The sequence below is a fragment of the Gopherus evgoodei genome, chromosome 4 (assembly GCF_007399415.2).
Source record: "Gopherus evgoodei ecotype Sinaloan lineage chromosome 4, rGopEvg1_v1.p, whole genome shotgun sequence".
Taxonomy (NCBI): domain Eukaryota; kingdom Metazoa; phylum Chordata; order Testudines; family Testudinidae; genus Gopherus; species Gopherus evgoodei.
The window spans coordinates 61,312,749-61,331,040 of NC_044325.1; the positions used below are offsets into that span (position 1 = coordinate 61,312,749).

General features: G+C 39.6%; 2 long non-coding RNA genes across 2 annotated transcripts in view; one reads left to right on the forward strand and one right to left on the reverse strand.

Moving 5' to 3' along the window:
* LOC115650061 overlaps window positions 1-3,361 on the reverse strand; it is a 14,265-nt gene extending 10,904 nt beyond the window's left edge. Inside the window, exon 1 of the long non-coding RNA XR_003999993.1 lies at window positions 3,190-3,361. This is a non-coding gene — a long non-coding RNA (uncharacterized LOC115650061). The remainder of the gene's footprint in view (window positions 1-3,189) is intronic.
* A 2,485-nt stretch (window positions 3,362-5,846) lies between these two features.
* LOC115650063 overlaps window positions 5,847-18,292 on the forward strand; it is an 87,894-nt gene continuing 75,448 nt past the window's right edge. Inside the window, exon 1 of the long non-coding RNA XR_003999995.1 lies at window positions 5,847-5,986. This is a non-coding gene — a long non-coding RNA (uncharacterized LOC115650063). The remainder of the gene's footprint in view (window positions 5,987-18,292) is intronic.

Below are 18,292 nucleotides of genomic sequence, written 5' to 3' on the forward strand. Positions count from 1 at the left end.
CATTCCCTGAGGAAATAGTAAATACAAGTCCACATGTCAGAAGGTGATACTGTAACAGCATATCTTCCTCCACTAGGTAGAAGAGCATTGTTAACCACTAGACCACATGTCTGTGAAGTAATCTTTGTAAAGATTCTAATACCTTACCTATTATATGGTACCGTATCTATTCTAGCTGAATGAGAAAAGAGGTGTACACCACTTTTCTCACCTTTCTTAGAGGAGCTGTTTTCTTGAAACTATGTTGCAAGCATATTTTTATCTCATTTTTGGAGGAGTTTCAGAGGGTGAGTTTCTTTAATCTTGGATTGAGTTGTATTTTTGTTAAAATGAACTGCTTTGATCCATTAGCCCAGGTACTTCATTGATATAAATCACAATGGAAGTCTTTCTGTGGAATCGGAATGAATTGTAATTAATTCCTTAGAGTTCTCTCCAAATGAAAGTGCGTATCCATTCCATCTTGCAAAGCTCATCTAGGATTATTAGAAAGATTCTTAATGGTAGAAATTTCTCCCAAGGTTAATGGAGCTTGTCTTGTTTCCTGTCCGTTAGACAGCCCCTCACTTCTATGAGGCCCCCTTCACCGTTTCTGAATTAAGCCATGGCTTTGCACAGTAGACAGTAATCTCTGATGTGGAATTTTGTGAAGTGTTTTCTGAAAATCCAAGTATACAATGTTCACAGCATTCCCCATGTTTGTACTGGCAGTAGCATGCTCAAATAATTCTAACAAGTAAGTGAGGCATGACCTTCCCTTCCTGAAACCAGGTTGTCTATCCTTAATTCAAGTTGTGGTTTTTTGACCATTCCTCCATTTGATCTTTTAAAACCATTTCCAAGACTTTTCCCACAACCAATGCAAAACTGTAATAATTAGTCTATAATTTCCTGGTGTGCTGTATCTATACATTCTAAAAATGGCCTTGTATTGGCTACATGCCATGCTTCCATGTGTTCTTTTCAGTTGTCTGTTAAAGCTTTCAGTTCCTCCCAGTGTTTCTGCAGCACTAACTTTTATTAGGCAGTGAGCTACTTGTGTCTTATCAGTCATACGAGTCTGAGAACTGTGCAGTGAAATGTTAAGGAGAAGGCAAAGACAAAATGCTTAGATAATGAGTAAATTTTCATTGCAGAATACAAGAATTAATATCAAATAGGTTCTGAAAAATCCTGACTATTGTGATGAAAATTTACATCCATTCAGAGCTGGATGAAACATCCAAAATTGTGCTTCCTAGATTATTGAGGTTCAACTAATTCTTGGTCCTGGTGAAATCTATGGGAGTCTTACTCCAACAGATACAGAATTTGCCCAATTGAAACTAAAGATTTCAACAAAAAATTCACAAATCAAGCCTTAGAAGAAAGTGTCCTTTTGATTCCTACTTCTTTCCCCCTTTATTCAGTAGAAATATTGCACAAGCCTGGCAAAGTTAATAGGTCAAAGCCTACAGCAAATTCAAGAAACAATGCCCATTTTGGAGGAAGATCCATTTAGCGGGTAAAGAAGGAGGCATGTGAATGTAAACAAATAGTCATTTTTGGCATAGCAATCATTCAGCAATGGACAGGAGTGTGGGGACGCATCTTTGTCACTTCGTTATCCAGCCATTATGTTTCCTTTTACCAGTTCTCTCTGCAAAAGATGTCTGAGCACAGAATATGAGGGTCACGCTTTTAAGTTTCATCTTTGTATACTGTCGACACAGAAGTGCTTTCTTTCAAAACTGGCCTCTAAGTCATTACTTTAGTAATACTAAATACCATCATTTTTCATTTGCTGTAATTCTTATTAGCATGTTGCAGTAAACTTCAAGGAAAGAGTAAAAGTCATAAGTCTTCAGATTGCTGTGTAGTTACCAGTTCTGGCCAAGGGATGGTCATTGATATAATATCAGATGTATATGTAAGAAGAGGATATGGCAAACGGGAAAGCATACAGATGAAAAGTGGCTAAAAGTTTTGACTTGTCTTCATCTGTAGACAAGGTGTCTAGCACCAGCTTCGCTGCCTAAAAATTCAGGAAGACAGCATTGCTTTGTTTTATACTGCGCTACAGGTTTTATTTGCAACCATCAGAGCTAATATATATAGTACTTTGTGATCAGAGATTGCTTTTGTTTCAGTATACGCTGTCTATGGACATTATACACTATAGAGTACTGATTTACTCACCTTTTCAGTTCAGTGAGCAGTAGTAGATTTCCATTGCCCAATGGCCTTTTTCCTTTTCTAGCACTGGCATTGGAGTAGAATGATATTTCTGAAATCAATGGGTCAGCTGATCTGACTCTGGCTGCTTTAGAGACTGAATAATGGCTATTAGCTTTGAACAATTTTCTGATTTGTAGAAAGAGACTTTGGTATAGACACAAGTTAAAGAAAGAGAGTCACTTATAAAAACAGGTGGAATTAAGGTTGCTCACAGCAGTGCCTTCTGCTCCCCAAAGCTTCTGGAAAGTGAGACTTGAAAATCAGGGAATGATGAGTTATGGTGCAGCCTAATATTTCATAAAAAATACTTTAGCTTTAAGAGAAAAAACAAGACAGAAATTTAAGAAAACCAGGAAATGCACAGTTAAGATAACACTTCCCACAAATCATGCCAAGACAACCTTAATTCTGTCCCTTCATTGTGTCATGAGCAGAGCTGGGAAAATTTTTTTGTTAAAAACTTTTTTTGGCAAAAAATATAGGTTTGGTGATAATGAAACATTTTACGACTCATGTGAGTTTCATTAAATTGTTCATGTGGAAAGCCATACAACAAAAACAATCTAAAAAGTTGAAATGAAACATTTTGACTTTTCTGTTTGCAAGGACTTCTTGTTATGAAACTACCTCCAGTTCTATCTTTAAAAAATTCCATGCTCTTTAAAATCAAAGTGAAACATTTAATTTTGGGGACTCTTTGGCTTGCCAACAACTTAGTTTTAGATTTGACCTGAAACATTTTTTTTAAGTGAAAATGTATTTGCACAGCTTTAATCATGATGGACCCCTCTTCAGAGTACCTTTATCCCTCCATAACAAACATAGCATTAATAGCAATGTCTCTTACAATAAGGTCCACTGTATTACAAAGTACAAACAGTATGAAGCAAGTGCTTCAAGTAGCCACTTTCTATATGTCTGGGCACATCATGCTCAGGAACAATATTCTAAAATATAATCCCTTGTACTCACAGTCACTGCTCCACAATCTTACATTTTTGGCTTCAGAAGGGTATCTTTGGAAACATGTATAATGACTTTACTTTCTGGAAGAATACCAGTAGTGGACAATCTCTGAAATTCAACTTTCACAGGGAAATAGGTCTCCAGATCTGGTGATTGTCAGTCTGCCTAGAACAAATTTGTTTTTGAAAGTCTTGATCAAGAAGAGGGGACACATGATCTGAGGTGACTGATAAACAGCATGAGAATTTGGCTGAACTCTATCTATATGACACAGTTGCTGCAGTTGAAAACAACAGATGAGAGAGAGTCCTTGGGCCAAATCATGCAATTTTAGGCAGACCTAATACAGACTGAACGCTAACAAAAGTCAGGAAGAGATTTGGCTGAATAAGAACTGCAGGATTTGATCTCTTAAGAGAGATCTTAGGTTCCAGAGGAGTTTTATACCCGAGGACTCTCCCATTATTGTGCTACTAGCTACATGTTGGTAGTATGGTGTTTTACAATAGAAAATAATTAGAACAGAGCTTTGTATATCACATTCTGTGATCAGCTGTGTGTGTTTTTTACTTGCAATGAAACAGGAACCAAAGAAAAGCAAAACGCATAGCAAAAATAGCTAATATTTTGGCAAAGTAAAAAATCTTTCTTCTTTTTGTGATTAAAACTCATAGTTGTGCATATGATGTGTGCTGGTCATTTGCTATTGCAAGTTTTCATGTTGCTTGACCTTGTATGAGCGAGCTGGTTGTTTTTTATTTTGTTTTTGAGAGTCAAATTACAATCACTCTTCTGAGAGTAGTAGTATAAATAATTTGTTTCTAAGTTATTTTTTGAAGGACTGAATTTGTCTCCTTTTGGCCTATTGATGTAGGTGCTAGGCTATTTCCTTTCTATAACTTTTTTTGTTCATCTTACAGTAATAGTAACTTAATTCTTTTTTAACTGATGCACAGAGCCCTTTCCTCAGTAACCACACTGGCAATTTTGCCAGAGCTAGGATGGTACAATGAGGACTGGATTTTGTAAAGTCAGATTATGAATGGGTTTATATTATGCACTATATATCCTAATGCTGAGTAGTTCTTCCCACCCTCTCCTATTCATTTCCCTTTTCTCCTCTGTCTGATGCAGTGCTGTAATAGCCCAGTACACAACCTAATAAAATATCGGAATGTAGAATAACAAGCAGCAGATTTGCTATTAAAAAGACATTTGACATTTTAAAAATATATTCAGTATTTTGGATGTCTAGACAAAACTGGTGCTACATTACTATACAGTCCTTTAAAAGTATGTAAAAAGCTTCCTGGCATGCAATATGGTCATGAAATGTAGCTTTTAAATTAAGAAGCAGAGTATAATCAAACTGATAATTTATCCGATTATAAAGAGATGTGTTTAGCAAATGAGTTAACTCACCCTAATACTAAGATAAAAAATGTGATCCAGATTAGAAATGTGCTGAAAATAGACACTAGCTGAAAACATCTGTCCTAATGATGGTTCATACACACTGGGTACAAGAGGTGACAAGATTGAATCCTGCACAATCCCACATTAAAACCACCTGGGAGGAAGAGCACAAATGTTTATTACTGATCTTGAATCTTTCAGAGAAATAAATAATTCTATTGAAACTGATTTTTCCATCAAGTTTTGAACGACTTTTTTGGTGAATATAATGTTTGTTCTGAGGATGTTCTATGACTGTATCTGTCCTGTGCATAAGATAACAACCCTGTAGTCTTATTATGATTACATTGGGCGGTTCAGAACTGTAGGGCCAAATTCATGGTGCGGCACTAGGGTGGTTTAGGGAAGGATTTGGCTTGTACTAGCCAAGTACAGTTTACTTCATAACTTTTTATCTTAACTTGAAATTCGTAGGTCTCAAAAGAAACCTGTTATAATGCAAGGACTGCCACTCATGTGGAACTTATGTGGTTGTCATTGGTGCCTTCTCCTTTTGTAAAAGGTGGTAAAATAAACAGGGAAGTATAGCAGAGGATGGACTTCATTATTCCTTAAACTTCCAGGATTTAAGGCATGATTATGTACATATTAACCTGAGCATCACAACAACATAAACAACAGTACAGGCAACTAACAGTAAAGCATTGTCAAGATTATTTTTGCTAATTACACTATTAACTATGGAATTTCAGGCACATGTTTGGATTACCTACTCATTTCAATACTTTCCTGTTGCTGATCTTTTCTAGCAGCAATTTTTCCAGTTACAGGAATTGCTGGTACTGTGCCTGGAGACACTCAGCCTTTAATTCAGGTAGGAAAAGATTCTGTAAGATAGTTTACATAGCCATATCCTCAGAGGGGCCTGCTGCATAGCGTACCGTTTTAAGGTTTAGCAGAGTACATACCATAGCTATCGGATGTAGACCATCTCAAGGGGCTCTGCGGCTGTTTAACTCTTGACATAAACTGTTCCTTCCAGCTTGAGCAGAAAAAATACACATTTGCTTGCCAAAGCTGTGCAAACACATTCAGCTAAATAAAGCTAATCAATTATGTAAAAGATGAGACTTTTAGAAGCAAGAGGTGGAGGAAGGGAAAGGGGCCAGGTTTATTTTTTTCTGTGATCATTTTTGCTTAACTGTGCACGTGCAGTGGAAAAACAGCTGTTGAGACTGATATTGTAGTGATGCAAAAGCAGGGAATGGCTTTTCCTCTCTTGTTTTGAGAAGTAAGACTCAATGTTGAAATACAAGTAAAATATTTCCAGGAGCACACGGTTTCTCAGTCTGAAGATGGAAGTAGAATGATGGTAGCTTTTGGTGGGGTAAGTGGAAATAGTGCTTAGCATTTACATAGCACTTTGAATGGACAAAGTTCTGTTGAAACTTTGGATAATGATATTAAACATATATACAATTATAATGAAAATATTAGTGGAAGCACTCTGCTTATGGGTATACCAATTGTAATTACACCACTAGACCTCTGAGTAGTCAGAGCATTCTGGAGAGGGTCAGGCAGTTCCTTGCTGGGGCTCCCCAGAAGTAATTAACTCCTTTTAGATAAATTTAAAATGGGATTATTGGGTCCACCAGCAGCCTTCTCTGGTGCAGAAGTGAGCCCATCTGCTTACGTTGCCAATATTTAAACAACTCTGTCAAGGGGAAGGTCTTCAAATGATTTGGGAGCTCCTCTGCTGGAGGACTTTTTGTGCATACCGTGAATTTAAAATTATTTCTCAGTCTTTTTTCTCCAGTTATCTAACTACTGTATAGAATCCAGTGTAATATAACACAAGATCTCAAAATTCCCACACTTAGTGGAATTATGCCAGGGAAGTACTATAAAATAAAAGAACATAAATAGATTTAAATCACTTAACTTATAAATTGTCTGTCTTCTTTAATTCTTTTATTTCCATTTTCTGTTCTTCCATATCTGACCCAGTCTGTTAATCTCTATTTTCATTTTTTATTTTTTTGCTGTTTTCTTCTATTCACTCTTTTTCTTCGAAGAGCAATGTCGTCTTCCTGCTCATTCTTTCTCTTTTTTTATTCACTCCATCCTATTATTGCCTTCGATCTCTTCTATGTTATGTTGTCCGTTACCTGTTGCTCCCCTTCTCTTCTTTCTGCCCACACTATCATCTTTATCTCATCACTTATTCCTGCCTGTATTCCATTGCCTCTCTGTAGTTGTCCCTATTCCTTTTCCATCACAATTAGTGCTTTATCAACACTAATTAATTATCACAAAGAAACAGCTGAGTATTATTAATCTTACTAGATAGGAAAATTAAGCCAGAAAAACTTGATTAAGAGCACAGGGTAGAGGTTGGCCAGGGAGAGAATACAGGAGCCCTAACTCTTAGTCCATTAGACCATGCTGCCTCTCCCACCATCCAGAAATTACATGAATAGTTCAGCAGAGGAGTTGGCATGTTGGCAGGCTGCCACCTGTTGGCAGGAGGGACCTTGCAGAAGGCCTTGTATCATCGAAAGATGCTTGAATAGCAATTGTCTCCCCTCTTCTCTCAAACTACTGATTTTTCTGCAATTACACTCCAAAATGGAGTAATTCATAGGTTTGGATTGTGTGAGCCCCAAAGGCTAGCAGTGGGTATCATGTAGAGGCACCTTGACTAACCTGGAAAAATCACCATGTCAGATGTTATGTTTGCAACAAACAGGGATAGTTTTGTTTTTTAAGTGAAAGGTGAGATTAACCTTGACATTTAGTTCATTTTATTTAAATTGGTTTAATGTTACAGAACATGCAGAACAAAGTATCAGGAAGCTAACTTTCTCTTTTGTGGTTTCCCCCTCTTCATTATATTTGTTTCCTTGGCTAGTCATGGTTCAGCCCAAAGTCTATGCATGAAGACCCACAAGTGTTGTTCATGTGGCAATTTTGCTGCCTTTATGAGTAAGTGGAAAATTGAATGGCCTCTGTTTCAAATCAAGTTTATTAAAAAAAGCAGAGTAATAAAAGGTGGGAAATGCTTTCTCTACTATGGATTCCACTATTTATTGTGATTTAAAGATTTCATACAGTGCTCTGCATGCACAGTTAAATTAAATGCACGGAACCAAGTATATTGGCTAGTCTTGTGTTGGAAACCCAAAGAAGGACATGAATGTTATTTTGGTTTCCTTCCAGTAGGTATCATAGCTCTCATTTTTTGGCCCTGTAGCCTGAACAGAATCTATTACAAAGGTTGAACCACTGATTTCACAGTCTGATTTACCTTTGGTTGATGTACTACACAAAACCTCGGAAATGAAAGCAGATTCTTTGCAGCTTGTGGGGGGAATACAGTACACTCGCTTCCATACCTGAAAGAAAATAGGGTGGCAATATCGTAGTGTGTGGGTATGTTTTCTCATATCTTCGGAATGTGGCTATAACTGGCTGAATTGGAATATCTACAAACAAATTATAGTATGTCTTTGTGTTTAATAGACACACCTGGGACTCTGTGTCCATGAGAATGGAGAACAGTGATACTGCTTAGTATATGAACACAAGACATTGGTGTGGCTGGTTCCTTACATTCTAGACTGTGCTTGGAGAGTTCCTGAAGAAAACCTTTAACTGCCCACAGATTTGGTGGGACAAAGTCTATCATACCATATGCTGCTCATTTGTGGAATTCCCTTAAAATGGAATTATGTGGGGTTCAGACTGTTATTCCTCTCTCCCTTCATTTAAAACAAAAATCGAGGTTGAAAACTTATTTTTTTAACTTAGCTCTAAGCATTTAATGGTTTTAGTGCTAGAGCCCTGCACTCCAGTGTTGTTTTTATCTGCTGGTTTGTTTTCCTTGTGATGCTCTCAATGAAAAGTGCTATAGAAGCACACTGTGGTAGGTGGTAATAAATTAGAGTCTCTCAAAGTAGGACATTGTCTAAATGGAATGAACGGATCTAAACTCCAAGGTTGTCTGCTGTAATGAGGGATAGTTAGGAGATTATACTCAATTTTCACTTGGCTCAGTCCTGTTTCCATGGCAGTGAGTATATTTAATTATTTACTAGTTTGTTACCATGGATACTGTATTTCTGGTATTTTTTACATTATTAATGTCCTGAAGTATAGAGAAGCATTGAATGACTTGATTTTTCAAACAACCTTCATTGGCTGTTAGAAAATATGGTAATAAAAATCATACTTTTCATCAGCTCACAGTTGATTTTAAACAAGAGCTATTAATTTAACTGAGTTTAAAATAAATAAATATTTCAATACACTGAGATCTTGACTCCAGATCCTGGATGGGAGCTTGGCCTGAGTAAACATGGTGTAGTAATTGTAATACTACCTAGCTCTTAGAACTTCTATATTTGGCCCTTGGATAAATTTCAGTGTAGGGCCAGGTAGATAGTTTGAGTGGAATGAAAATCCAGACCTGCTCAGGTGAGCAGCAGTTGTTTCTACAGAGCACAGCACTAACAGTGGGTGGGCCTTATGGCATCATGGTCAATGAGATGGATGGGATGCTTCCCCGTGTGCTAGCCTCAGAAAAGCCCATGATTCAGGACTTCATCATGCAGTCTTAGGGACGCATTTCCAGAGCATGGGGAGGAGTTTGGATTTACTGAACTTTGTTGGTAACACGTGACATTCCTTAGGCTTGCTCGTGCCTATTTCAATGTTATGCAGTGGATTTGGTAGGGGGTATTCTCCAATCACCGAATGAGTTCTCAGAATTGTGTGTCTCCATTTTCTGTCCCCTCCCTTATTAATATTATCATTAGACCTGATCCTGTAAAGTACTAAGTGCCTGTGTGCTCTGAACTTCCACTGCAATCAATAGGTATTGAGAACACTTGTACTTCCCAGGAGATGTGCTTAGTCATTTACAGGATCAGGTTATTTATGACTTGCTTGGTTCCTATTAGCTTCTGGACTGGGCTAGTCTCATATCTCTTCTGATAGCTTAATCTTCCATTTATTCTGCATTTTATTTCAGTACTAGTACTGCAGTATAGATACATTCAAATAGCCTGACCACAAAAGATGCTAAGTATCCTCAACTGCTACAGAAACCAGAACCTCGGTCAGGTCATGTTTATAATACAGCACTGCAGAGTTCTCCCATCAACATAAAAAACCCACCTCTGTGAGTGGAAGACGCTATGTTGGCGGGAGAAGCTCTCCCATCAACATAGCGCTGTGCACACGAGTGCTATATCGGTGTAATTCATATCGCTCAAAAGGGTGGAATATTCACATCCCGAGCGACATATGTTTTGTCGACGTAGACTGTAGTGTAGACATAACCTCAGTGACTGTAGTGGGAGTTGAGCAATCTCAGTTCCTCTGATGATCAAGAGGGACAACTAGCAGGAGATCAAACTGAATTGTAATATATTCCTCAGTGTACGAAGGTTATAATTTGAGAGCAGTCTTGATTTGCTCAATATCTTGCTGTGTATACAAGGAAAATTCTACATGTCAGTCTCTACATGGAATATATTATATTGTTAAACAAGCAAATAGCGCAATCAACTTCAAGAGAAGGCTTGATTTGGTTTGGCCAAAGATCAAGAGAATGCATAGGTGAGGTTTCTAGTTTTAGCCAAATCCGTACACTCATCCTCATTTCTAGCCCCTACAGTGATGCACTCTCTCTAGATCAGTATTTATGTCATTGGCAGCTACCCACCTTTTCCTGGACTTAAATTTGCACTTCGGTCAGTTCCTTAACCTTTATGAGCTGAAATATTCCTCCACCCCACATAAAACCCTCACATGTATATTCCTGAAACTACTAAAATAGCACTTCTCACCTCCAAATTCTTTATAGTTTGAAATAAAATATTTGAGTGATAAAACTGAGTGTTTGAAGCACACCTGGAATTAGAAGAAAGTGACAAAAATGGTATAAAACTATGCCAATACTATTCTGTTAATGACATTAATCTGTTAATTTAGAATGTCATCAGAGAAAACAAAAAGCATTGCGGTCACTGCAAGAAACTGAAGAAAAGGAAACTGGAGAGATTAAGACCCTCTACCTTGCCACTGGCTCTGCACAGATGAAGGAATGTATCCATGCAGACTCAGCTGCCTAACTCTGTTGCTGAAATAAAAAACCACCACCACCATCCTCCTTCTCTTTCCAAAGAAAACCCAGCTTTTACCCTTGTCTGTGTGTTCTACATTTTTTCCCTGTTGGATGGGAAGGGTCCTACTTTAATGTATTTTAATTACCCCTAAGGGTATGTCTTCAGTGCAATTAAAAACCTGTGGCTGGTCCATGCCATCTGACTCAGGCTTGAGCTGTGGAGCTGTATAATTGCAGTGAAGACTTTCAGGCTCTGCTTGCAAGCTGAGCTCTGGGACCCTCCCACCATGCAGGGTCCTAGAGCCCAGTCTCCAGCCCAACCCTGGAAGTCTACACTGCAGTTAAACAGCTCTGCAGCCTGAGCCCCGCAAGGCCGAGTCAGCTGGCACGGCCAGCTGCGGGTGTCTAATTGCACTCTAGACATACCCTAAGATTCCTTTTATTTCAGCCGCACCTATCTTGAGTTCTTCTTCTAACTACAAATTCTTTCAGTCAAGCAGGAGTGGATGCTTTGGAGGTTGGCTCTTTTGACTACTTTGGAACTTGTCAATATTGCTCCTAAGATGGCTGGAGGTATGGCCAAACTTTTTGAAAGTTTAATGTGAGATAATTAGTTGCTCCAAAGAGTTTTAAGGACTGACCAGACTTCCATAAAATTCAGTGTTTTAGATGGGTGCTTAGTGACTCAGTTGATTGTTGACAGCCCTGGTAAAACTTTTGTTAAAGAAACAGTTTAATTTTATTTTCACAAAAATGATCTAAAATTCAAAACAGACAGTTATAAAAGGAAACCATGCTATTTGAATTTGATGAAGATAAGACGAAGTATTCTGTCATCTGCATGCTTCTGATGCCTCGGTCTGGAGCATCTCACTCTCTCTGGCCTTGTGTATATAGGAAAATTAAACAGTTTAATAGGTGTAGTTATACAGGTATAATTTCCCATGTGGACAATCTTATTCCAGAATAAGAATGGCTTTTTTGATTTAGCTTAAACCCTTTCCCAGGCAAACCACCCCCTTTAAAATTTAGTTTATTATACTTATTCTGGTATATCCACATGGGATATACAACTATCTCAGTTTACGTTCACACCATGTAGACAAGACCTAACTCTGAAGCCTCATATGTGTTGAGGAGAAGGGAGTGATGGGAGAGAGCATTCTGGTATCCCAAATAAGTGGTTAGCATTGATGGATTCCAAAGAAATCACCATCCATTTCTCCTTGGCTAAAGAAAGTAATTCCAAAGTGGGCATTTGAAGAACAGAAAGAACAGAGGGGCATTGAGGGGTGAAATGTCGCTGTTGTCCTTGGAAGAACCTCTATAATTGTATCATACATACACGCATGTGTATACGTATGTAGATGTTAATGTATAATCTTTGCAAAAAAACCCAAAAAACATAAACAGATCATAAAGTTGAGAAACAGAGCACCATAAAGTTGAGAAATGCAGAATTAGGGTTGAAACCTCAATAATAACTCTACTCTACTCAGCATGGAGTCACTCTATCAATATTTGTTTTAATTATCTGCCAATTAACACAATGGAAACTTTAATGTCTTACACAGCTTTATATACAAGTTGATGTAACAGATCCCCATTGTCAGCTGTCCTGGGGCTGCTTTGTACCACACTGGTACATGATCCTAAAGTTGGCCCAGCCAGCCATGGAATTATCACCCCAATCCCACCAGCACAGGAGGAACCTCTGGTAACACAGAGCCAGAATAACAGCTTCTATGCCATCTCCTTTTTGAGTGACAGTTTGGGGCAGCGTAGAGACTCCCCTAAGCCTTGGTGATTTCTGGTTGCCAGAGCAGCCCCTTTGGACCATTGGCAGCTGATGTAAATTAGAGCAACCCTTACACTGTTATAATTTACACTGAGGGATGGTTCAGGATCTAAGGAGAACAGAGGTGACTTCATGGCTCCCTTTTGGCTCTATGGTGCAACCCAAGAACAGGGCCACAGTCTTTAGGCTTGACTAAACTTGTACATCTCAGTGAGATCTATAAAACAAGCCATGTTTGTGGAAAATCCTTTTGGTAGTTTTAATGTTATGAATGTTCAAATCAGCACCTTTTATTTGATTTTTTTAAAGAAGGTTTTTTCTAAGGCAACTGTGTTTCATTTTAGCTGGATAGCAGTTCATATTTCTCCCACTATTAAATAATGAAAGCTCCTATAACCAAATGGCATAGGGCAGAATGTGAATGTTAATAAGCTTTTTACAGTTTTGTCTCTCTCTCTCCCTCTCCCTCTCTCTCTCTCTCTCTTTTTAATGGAAAGATACTTTTTTTCCCCCTTTCACTGTTTTGGCTAGTGTCTTGACAGCTTCCACCACACACTTCAGGCACACCAAGTGACAGAATTTAACTGAGAGACACATGGCAGTAGAGATGATCACAGAGTCCCACAAGAGAGACAGCTGCAGCACATTTCATGCACAGCTGAAATTTCTGAGCAGCAGACTGGATACTCCATATCCTTGGTGTGTGAGCCTATGTATTCTTCAGATATTATCTAGCTATTACACAGTATTTTGTGTTAGTTCCGGTGGTTTATGGTCTGTAGACATCTAGCTTGGAGAGAGAAGGGAAGTTATCCTTTCAGATAGGGTAACATAGGTCACACAGTACAATAGCAATGTGTGTGATATATAATATGAGAGGCCTGGAATCTCAAATAATCTCCTACAATGGTGTGGGATAGAACATCTCTCAACTCTGTTTACTATGTTTATAAGGTTGTCTCATAGCTTTAGTGTTTAGTCTCAGAATGGTATTAATCGTAGTGCCTTTGGTTTTTCCACCAAAGATTCCAGCAGATCACAGCTGATCAGTTCAGCCTTACAATTCTATTCAAGTGCCTAACCAGTGACTCCAGAACAGTTAAAACTTGGCATTTTGTGGTCCTTTCTTTTTCTCAGTTATTCCCCCTCCTCCCCGAGGTGGCTTTGAGGCAAGTTGAGCTAAGCCTTGCCTTTGAATTAGCAGAGATGCTTCAGCTTCATTGATAAGCTGGCAACATAAGGGCTAATTAGTGACTCCAGCTGGGTGTAATGGGGCTTTATTGGAAGACTGACCCCAGCAGTTAGGGGTGCTAGAATAATTTTTATAGTTGGAATGCTAATGATGGAAACTATGTATTTGGTTTTTGTTATTACTATCTCAAAGCAGGGGCTGTGGTGCCATCCTAGTTCCGGCAGTACTTGTAGCTATGTTTGTGAAGGAGGGAGAGCCCTTCTTAAACAGAGCTTGGAATGGACTAGATAAAGGAATATCCGAGAGAGAGGAACAAGGGGAGTTCCCCTCTAGGAAGAGTCTGCCAAGGTCCAGGTGAGATACCCACAGGGAGTAGAGTAGGCTTCTGAGTGGGAAGCACTAAGATAGGGCCTACAAAGAGCAGAGAGATCCTCAGAGGTAAACTGCTTCAGTCTCTGGCAATGGGAAGCAGTGGGGGAATCCTGCTGGGGAAGAAACTGTTTAAGAGAATCATTGAAGGGGCTAGAAAAGAGAGGATTTCAGTCAAGCCTGAGAGGGCAGAAGAACTATAAATATGGACATTTTCTGTGAATTTCATGTTGGACCTTCACTTATCCCCCAAAAGGGGAGTCAACTGTTACTTGACCTGGCTGGAGGGCTGAGCAGTAGAAGACCCAAACAGAGAGTCAGGAGAAGATGCTGACTGGGACTGGCCATCTGGGGCCAAGGAAATGGCCACCAGGCCAGAGCAAGAGGCTAAGTCCCCTGCAACACTGTGCCCAAGCCAAGGGGGTGCCTTAGAAGTGAGGACATCCATGCTTTGAAATATCCGGTCATACAAAGTAGCTAACACAGCTTGGCTTGTCTAGATATGCCAACATCTGTGGGATGTTTTCTATTTAAGATGGTTTAGGACTGCAAAGGATTATTTAGATTTGGCTGAGAGTGTGAAAAGTCGTGTGTTCTACTATGTTTATGATGGCTGATACTTTAGTGCCAGTATCAGATCAGTACCCTATGATTACCTCAAGTCAATCCTGCTGTAGGGAGAGGTTTTGTTTTATTTCTTCTGTGGCAGTTTTTGTACTGAAAACATGAGTATTGAAGCACTTTTTCTGAAACTTAAAAGAAGGTTGGCTTTCAAACTTGTGTTTTTCATACAAGTAGTTGACTGCAAAGTGACTCATGGACTTGCTGTGTAAAGTACCTTGGACTCAGAGAACTGGATAAGCTTTTTCTACCAAAATGGAAATATTTTCAGGGCTACAGTAAGGGTAGAAGAACCAAATTTGAGGGTACAAGCTGTGCCCTCAGTGATTTCTGCTTGAAGTAGAAGACATTCTATACTGTAGAGTATTTAATTTTACATATCCTATATGTATATGATTTACCTTATATGGTAACTACAGTTTGTATGCATATTAACATTTTTAAATTTAGGGTGTGTTTTTTTTGTTTTTTTGGTGCCTTTTCCCTACTCTGAGTCACCATCACCAGAAGTAGTCAGCTGTCATACACTGAAGGGAAAGATTACCTCTGGAAGGACAAACTATTAGAGTGCAACCTGATTTCACAAACAGTAGTTGTAGTAATATCCACAATCTAGGAAGGAGAGGAAAATCAGAGGGGGGCTGGAAAGGAGAGAGAACTGCACATATGAGAGTGAAAAGGTTAAGAAAAAGGAAGGGGGAATAACAGAAGAAAAGGGAACGTTAGAAAGAAGTGGAAGAAAGGAAGCTAAGAGGAATAGGAGAGGACAAAGTAAACAAATTATTCAAGAAAAGTATATTGGTCAAGTTAAGGCAAAAGAGAATGAGAAGATAAAGGAAGAGAGGACAAAAGACTGGGAAAGGAAAGGCAGTAACAAGGGGAGGCAGGTGGATTTAATTAGTTCCCATTTTGGCTGTTCTCACATGACAGAATAGTATATCACCGCTCTGAATGTGGACTTAATGGTTAAGCTAAGTCCAGGTGTATTACCTGATATGGTTGAGCTGAAGGACATTTCATCAAAGCACATGGATTCAGATGGGATTAATGGTGATAAAAGATGCAGCCTATTCCACCCACATAAAACTTAAGTAATAGAGCCCTATCTGGGTAGAGTACAGAAGAGTAACATCTACCATTTACCTGCTGGGACATTTGTGTGGTGTGTTTGATTGATCCACTGGATCTGTGTAAATGTGGATTCTGCAGCCTTTCTGGCCTGCTGCCTCTTAGCTTTCCATCTCAGGCTATCTGGGCCCTGAGCAGAAACCCTTCCAATGGTGTGTAGGAGGTGGCCAGGGTGCCCTGCAAGATGCTCCACTACTGGTCCCCCAGCCATCCCTACAAAGTGGTGGAAAGGGCCTTATGCTGTTTGTTTGTTTTTGTTTTGTTTTGTTTTTTGTTTTTTGGGTGTCATAGATTTGTATCGCCTCAAGACACTGGCATGGGTGTAGTTTGGGAGGTTTGGGGGCATTGCTCCCACCAAAGTGTAAGTCTCAGGCAGATGTGGAATTTGTTCCCTCCACACAGTCCCATTGGCCTGACTGGAGCTGCCCCCTCCTTTAAATATAGAGGTCAAACTACATCTATGCCACAGTGGAAAGACCCCAGCATAGGCAGAATGCAAGACTACATTGTTTAGGCCTTTGTCAATGAGACTACTGATGTACATAAAGTTAAGCATGTACTTAAGTGCTTTGCTGGATCAGGGCCTCAGATTACATTTCTTGAGAGCAATTTATGCTACAGAAATGAAGACATTTGAAAACACATGGAAACCATTTCTGGTTTATATTAACGGGCTTGCTATTGATGCATGAAAATGTAATACTATGATAGTTGTTGGAAAGCCAACTAGTGAAGGTTCATCTTGAAGTCAGGCTTCCACCATCAGGTCAAATATTCTAGCTGGTGTTTTGTTGGGTCTGTTTGTGCATGTTTAGTTCTATTTTATCTCCTACAGAAAAGTCCTATATAACTTAATAGAAACCTTTAGAGAAACTATACTCATTCTGAATCCTCTTGTAGAATTTGAAAAAAATCCTTCTATAATATTTTACAGTGATCCAAAAAAATCTTCTAAAAGGAGATCATTCTGTAGGTTTTCAAAGTAGTTATTGCAGAATCATATTGGTGTACTCATTGTTAAATTCTAAGATTTTTTTTTCATAAGGGATTTTTTGAGTGGGCTTAGGAGCTGACTAATGCTTGGGTGTTCTCTGAGTTACATTGGGCTCTGACCATACTTTCAGAAGTTGAGAGTGGTAATTACACAGAGCTATCTGAGTTCTGTCATCTGTTTAAAAAAGTTTTGGACAATATTTTTAAAAATCAGTGACCTACATTCACCTGTGGAATACAACTCAGCTTTGTATATTGAGGCACACAGGATGCTGTTGTAGCATTTAACCAGAGTCCTGTTCTGGAGCAGTACAAGAGTGCCTCTTTCTTGTCAGGCAGGCACACAATCTCATGGAACTGTGGCAGGCACATGGGAGTGCAGCCACTGTTGCACTCACAGGCCTGGTCTACACTATGCTTTTAAACCTATTTTAGCAATGTTAAACTGATTTAATGCTGCACCTGTCCACACAACGAGGCCCTTTATATTGATATAAAGGGCACTTTAAATCGGTTTCTGTACTTATCCCCGACGAGAGGAGTAGCGCTGAAATCGGTCTTACCATATCGGATTAGGGTTAGTGTGGCTGCAAATCGACGGTATTGGCCTCCGGGCGGTATCCCACAGTGCACCATTGTGACCGCTCTTGACAGCAATCCGAACTCGGATGCAGTGGCCAGGTAGACAGGAAAAGCCCCGTGAACTTTTGAATTTCATTTCCTGTTTGCCCAGCGTGGAGCTCTGATCAGCACGGGTGGCGATACAGTCCCAAATCCAAAAAAAGCTCCAGCATGGATCGTACGGGAGATACTGGATCTGATCGCTGTATGGGGAGACAAATCTGTTCTATCAGAGCTCTGTTACAGAAGACGAAATGCCAAAGCATTTGAAAAAAATCTCCAGGCTATGATACAGAGTCCACAGCACAGTGCTGCGTGACAAGCGTAACAGAAAGCCAAAGAATCAAATGGACGCTCATGGAGGGAGGGAGGGGGTACTGAGGACTCCAGCTATCCCACAGTCCCCAGCAGTCTCCGAAAAGCATATGCATTCTTGGCTGAGCTCCCAATGCCTGTAGGGTCAAATATATTGTCCGGGGTGGTTCAGGGTATAGCTCGTCAATTTACCCCTTCCCCCCCCATGAAAGAAAAGGGAAAAAAAATCATTTCTTGACTTTTTTCAGTGTCACCCTATGTCTACTGAATGCTGCTGGTAGACGCGATGCTGCGGCAGTGAAGAGCAGTATCCGCTCCGCTCCCCTCCCCGGTGGCAGATGGTACAATATGATTGCTATCCGTTGTTATCATCAGCCCATGAGTGCTCCTGGCTGGCTTCGGGCGAGGCTGTCTGGGGGCACCTGGGTAAAAATAGGAATGATTCCTGGTCATTCCCAGTGGATGGTACAGAACAGCTGGTAATGGTCTTCATCATAGTAACTGGGGGCTGAGCTCCATCAGC